Source organism: Chrysochloris asiatica, unplaced genomic scaffold (genome assembly GCF_000296735.1).
Source record: "Chrysochloris asiatica unplaced genomic scaffold, ChrAsi1.0 scaffold00030, whole genome shotgun sequence".
Lineage (NCBI taxonomy): Eukaryota > Metazoa > Chordata > Mammalia > Afrosoricida > Chrysochloridae > Chrysochloris > Chrysochloris asiatica.
The window spans coordinates 13167072-13171983 of record NW_006408548.1 but is presented as its reverse complement, the minus strand read 5'-3'; the positions used below and the strand labels follow the sequence as shown (position 1 = coordinate 13171983).

Here is a 4912-nt window from a genome sequence, read left to right as displayed (position 1 = left end):
TGATTCAACAGTGAGTAATTGTTATCATGACTAATTGTAACTGTCACAATTGTAAAGGTAGAAGTTTGGTAACAAAAATGGGGGAGTAGTTAATCTTACATTACAGAAGCAGAGGACCCTAGGAACATCAAGGGAGAAAAGCACAAGTGGAATGTTGAGACCTTATCCAGAGAAGCATTGACACCAGAGATAGGGACATGAAGAGAAGGAGTAGCTGAGGACTCTAGATTCATGGGAAGAGAGGGATTAAGAGGTGACAGCCAGGAGGCAGACTTGCAGAATGTACCCGTTGGTGGTGTAAATTCTTATATATGCCTTAGTTTTTTTGTTGTTGTTGTTTTAAAAAAAAAAGCTAAAGTGAATAGAGAGAAATACTGTTCACTGATGGTACATGGAGGGGATTATAATCATTGCAATGAAACGAGGTGTATGATTTATTGAATGTAAAACTGATGATCTGCCCTGTAAACTTTAACAGAATCCACAATAAAAACCTTTTATAAAAAAAAAAAAAAAAAGAGGAAGTAGATCCTCAAAGCTCTGCTGAAACGTATTCACCACAGGTGAGTCTGCTGGTATTTGAACTGTTGCCGCCATATTTTCCAGCATCACAGCAACATGCAAGCCTCCATAAAGGATAAAATGGAAGATGAGTAGTTGTAAATGGCAATACTTACTAAAAAGAAAATCAGTTCGTTATGACCAGTTTTGCAGTGAATAGATGCAGTAAGGGACTGGTAAACCAGAAAGCTAAAGATATAGGAAAGGATCTTCCCCTCGAGCTTTTGGAGAGAACATGGCCCACATAACACTTAGATTTTTACTTCTAACCTCCAAATTATGTAGCAAAAAAAGTTGTTTTCATTAAAAAAAAAAAAAAATCAAACTATTGAAGTCACGCATAGTATTTTCTCTGACTACAATCCATTAGGAATCAATGTTGTTAAGTGTCATTGAGTCAGTTCTGACTAATAACGACCTGTAGAGGGTTTCAAAGGAGCAGGTGGTGGGACTGAACCACCAACCTTGTGGTTAGCAGTCCACATCATATAACACCACAGAAAGAAAATTTGAAAATACATAAATATTGGGAAATTAAACAACTATCAAACAATCAATTGTTCTTAGGTACAATCAAGTCGGTTCAGACTCATAGTAACCCTATGCACAACAGAACAACACACTGCCTGGTCTTGCACCAACCTCACAATCATTGCTAAGTTTGAGTCCATTGCTGCTGTTACTGTACCAATCCATCATGTTAGGGGTCTTTCTCTTTTTCTCACACCCTCCACTTTACCTAACATAATATCCTTCTCCATGGACTGGTCCCTCCTGATAATAAGTCCGAAGTATGAGAGTTGATAACATGTCCCAAGTATGAGAGATGAAGTCTGGCTATCCTGACTTCCACATACACCAGTTTGTTCTTTTGGCAGCCCATGGTACTTTTAATATTCTCCACCAATTGTTGTTAAGTGCCGTCGAGTCGGTTCCGACCCATAGCGACCCTGAACAGGGTTTCCAAGGCTGTAAATCTTTACGGGAGCAGAACGCCTCATCTTTCTCCCGCAGAGCAGCTGGTAGTTTCGAACTGCTGACCTTGAGGTTCGCAGCCCAATTCGTAACGACTACACTACCAGAGCTCCTTATTCTCCACCAATACCATGACTCTAATACATCAATTGTTTTACAGTCATACTTATTCACTGTCCAACTTTCACATACCTATGGGATTATTGAAAATACTATGCCTTAGGTCAGGCACAACTTAGTTCTCAAACTCACATCATTGCTCTTGAACACTTTAAAGAGCTCTTCTACAGCAGATTTGTCTATTGCAAAACGTTTGATTTGCTGACTTCTGCTTCCATGAGTGTTAATGATTGAACTGAGCAAAATGAAGTCTTTGACAAATTCAATCTTTTCTCTGTTTATATGGATGTTGCTTATTGGTCCACAGATGAGTATCATTGTTTTCTTTACATTGAGATGCAACCCATAACAAAGGCTGTGGTCTTGATCTTCAATAGTAAGTATTTTAAGTCCTCTTTTCTTTCAGAACGCAAGATTGTATCATCTGCATATCGCAACTTGTTAATGATGCCATGTATTTCTTCATATAATCCAGTTTATAGAATTATTTGTTCAGTATAAAGATTGAAAAAGTATGGTGAATGAATGCAACCCTGGCATATACCTTTCCTAATTTTAAACCACTTGGTATTCCCTTGTTCTGTTTGAACAACTGTCCCTTGGTCTATGCACAGGTTCCTCATGAGAACAATTAAGCGTTCCAGAATGCTCACTCTTTGTAATGTTGTTCACAGCTTCTCATGATATATACAACTGAAAGCCTTTGTGTAGTCAATGAAACACAGATAAACATATTTCTGGTATTCTCTGCATTCAGCCAAGGTCCACCTGACATCAGCAATGATATACCACATTCCATGTCCTCTTTTGAACCCGGCTTGAACCTCTGGAAGTTCTCCATCAATGTATGATTGAAGCCATTTTTGCATTATTTTTAGCAAATTTTTAGTTTCATGTGATATCAATGATATTGTCCAATGATTCCCGCATTCCAGTGGGTCACCTCACTTTGGAATAAGCAAAAATATCAATCTCTCCAGACAGCTGGGCAGGTAGTTGTCTTCCCAATTTCTTGGCAATGTAATTCTTCAGTATTTCATCAGTTTGTTGAAAGATTTCAATTTGTATTCCATCAATTCCTGGTGACTTGTTCTTTTCCAATGCCTTCTTTGTTCAATGCCAAGTACCCTTTGCACTTCTTCCTTCAGTATCATTGGCTCTTGATCTTATGCTACCTCTTGAAACGGTTGAGAATTGACTATTTCCTTTTGGCACAATGACTGTGTATTCCTTCCATCTTCTTTTGATATTTTCTGCATTATTGAATATTTTGCCCATGGTGATGGTGGTGTGTATGGAGTCTTAGTGACTTTGTATAGGATTTCCGAGGCTGTAAATTTTGACCATTAGAATCCTTCAATATTTCAAGTCGAGGCTTGAATTTTTACTTCAGTTGTCTGTGCTTGAAAAAGATTGAGCTTGTCATTTCCTTTTGATTTTCTAACTCTAGGCCTTTGCACATTTCATATATTTTACTTTGTTTTCTTGATCTAACCTTTGAATTTTCTATTCAGCTCATTTACTTCTGTATTTCTTTCATTTGCTTTAGCATCTCTATGCTGAAGAGCAAGTTTCAGGGTCTTTTCTGACATCCATTTCAGTCTTGTTTCTTGTCTTCTTAATGACCTTTTGCTTTCTTTCTGTATGATGTTCTTGCTGTCATCCCATAACTCTCCTGGTCTTCAGTCTTCAGTGTCTGATGCATCAAATCTGTTCTTCAAACAATCACTCAATTCATGTGGGATATGTTCAAGGTTATATTTGGACTCTTGTGGATTTCTTTTCTTTTTCTTCAGCTTCAGCCTTAACTTGCATATGAGCAACTGATAGTCTGTTCCACAGTCTGCCACTGGCCTAGTTTTGGTTGATGATATGGAACCTTCCCACTATCTCTTTCCTCAGATGGAGTCAATTTGATATCTGTATATTCCATCTGTTGAGGTACATGCATATAATCACCTTTTATATTGTTTTAAAAAGTTATTTGCAATGAAGAAGTCATTGGTTTTACAATATTCTATCATGACATCTCCAGCATCTTTTCTATTACCAAGACCATGTTTTCTACTATTGATCTTTCCTCTTTGTTTCCAACTTTTGCTTTCATTCCAATCATCAGTAATTATTAATACATCTTGAATGAATGTTAGATCAATTTCAGACAGAAAAAGTAGGTAGAATTTTTCAGTTTCATCATCACTGGTTTTAGTGGCGGGTACGTAGATTTGAATAATAGTGGTATTAACTGGTCTTCCTTGTAGGCATATGGATATTATTCTATCACAGATAGTGTTATACTTTAAGACAGATTTGGTATGTTCTTTTTGATGACAAATGAGATGCCATTCTGCTTCAATTTGTCATTCAGCATAGTAAACCATGTAATTGTCAGATTCAAAATGGCCACTACCAATCCACTTTAGCTCATTAATGCTTAAGAGTATCAATATTTATGTGTTCCACTTCATTTTTTACAATTTCCATTTTTTCTAGATTCATACTTTGTACATTTCATGTTCCAATTATTAATGAATGTTTACAGCTGTTTTTCTTCAATTTGAGTTTTGTCACATCAGCAAATGAAAGTTCCAAAAGCTTTATTCAATTCACATCATCACGGTCAGCTCTACTTTGAGGATGCAGTTCTTCTCCAGTCATATCTTGATTGCCTTCCAACCTAAGGGGCTCATCTCCTGGCACTGTAATTAACAATATTCTGGGGCTCTTCATCATGTTTAAATATTCTGGTATGAGAGTGTTCCACTGCTTTTCACTCCTTCCTAGTCTTCATCTGGAAGCTTAGCTGAAACTCGTCCATTGTGGGTGACCCTGTCATTCTTAGGTGACATCGAGTCGGTACTGACCCACAGAGACCTATGCACAGCAGATGAAACACTGCCCGATCCTGGGCCAACCTCACTACTGTTGCCACGCTTGAGTCCATTGATGCTGCCACTTGGCCAATTCATCACGTTGGGGGTCTTCCTGTTTTTTTCTGACCCTCCACCTTACCAGATATGATATCCTTCTCCAGAGGCTGGTCCATCCTGACAATATGTACAAAGTATGAGAGACGAAATTTGGCCATCTTGACCTCCAAGAAGCATTCTGGCTGCACTTCTTCCAAAATGGATCTATTGGTTCTTTTGGCAGCCTATGGCACGTTCAATATTCTCCCCCAAAACCATAATTCAAAGGCATAAATTCTTCTACGGTCTTCCTTATTCATTGTCCAGCTTTTGCATGCATATGAGGT

General features: G+C 37.9%; 1 protein-coding gene across 1 annotated transcript in view; it reads right to left on the bottom strand.

Moving 5' to 3' along the window:
* The window catches only part of NEK10 (NIMA-related kinase 10), a 417902-nt gene that overhangs the window by 203989 nt on the left and 209001 nt on the right, over nt 1–4912 (bottom strand). The window lies entirely within an intron of this gene.